At 50.3% G+C, this 465-nt stretch overlaps 1 protein-coding gene across 3 annotated transcripts in view; it reads right to left on the reverse strand.

Annotated features, from left to right (window-relative positions):
• Nucleotides 1-465, reverse strand: part of Prepl (prolyl endopeptidase like) — a 28,368-nt gene that overhangs the window by 4,933 nt on the left and 22,970 nt on the right. The window lies entirely within an intron of this gene.

The following is a 465-nucleotide window of genomic DNA, read 5'->3' on the forward strand; positions in this document are numbered from 1 at the left end:
GCATGACACCACATGAGGAGACTGAGTGTGCATGACACCACATGAGGAGACTGAGTGTACATGACACCACATGAGGAGACTGAGTGTGCATGACACCACATGAGGTGACTGAGTGTGCATGACACCACATGAGGTGACTGAGTGTGCATGACAACACATGAGGTGACTGAGTGTGCATGACAACACATGAGGAGACTGAGTGTGCATGACAACACATGAGGAGACTGAGTGTGCATGACACCACATGAGGTGACTGAGTGTGCATGACACATGAGGTGACTGTGCATGACACCACATTAGGAGGCTGAGTGTGCATGACATCACATGAGGTGACTGAGTGTGCATGACACCACATGAGGAGACTGAGTGTGCATGACACCACATGAAGTGACTGAGTGTGCATGACACCACATGAGGAGACTGAGTGTGCATGACACCACATGAGGAGACTGAGTGTGCATGACA

This window comes from Mus caroli, chromosome 17, assembly GCF_900094665.2.
Source record: "Mus caroli chromosome 17, CAROLI_EIJ_v1.1, whole genome shotgun sequence".
Classification (NCBI taxonomy): domain Eukaryota; kingdom Metazoa; phylum Chordata; class Mammalia; order Rodentia; family Muridae; genus Mus; species Mus caroli.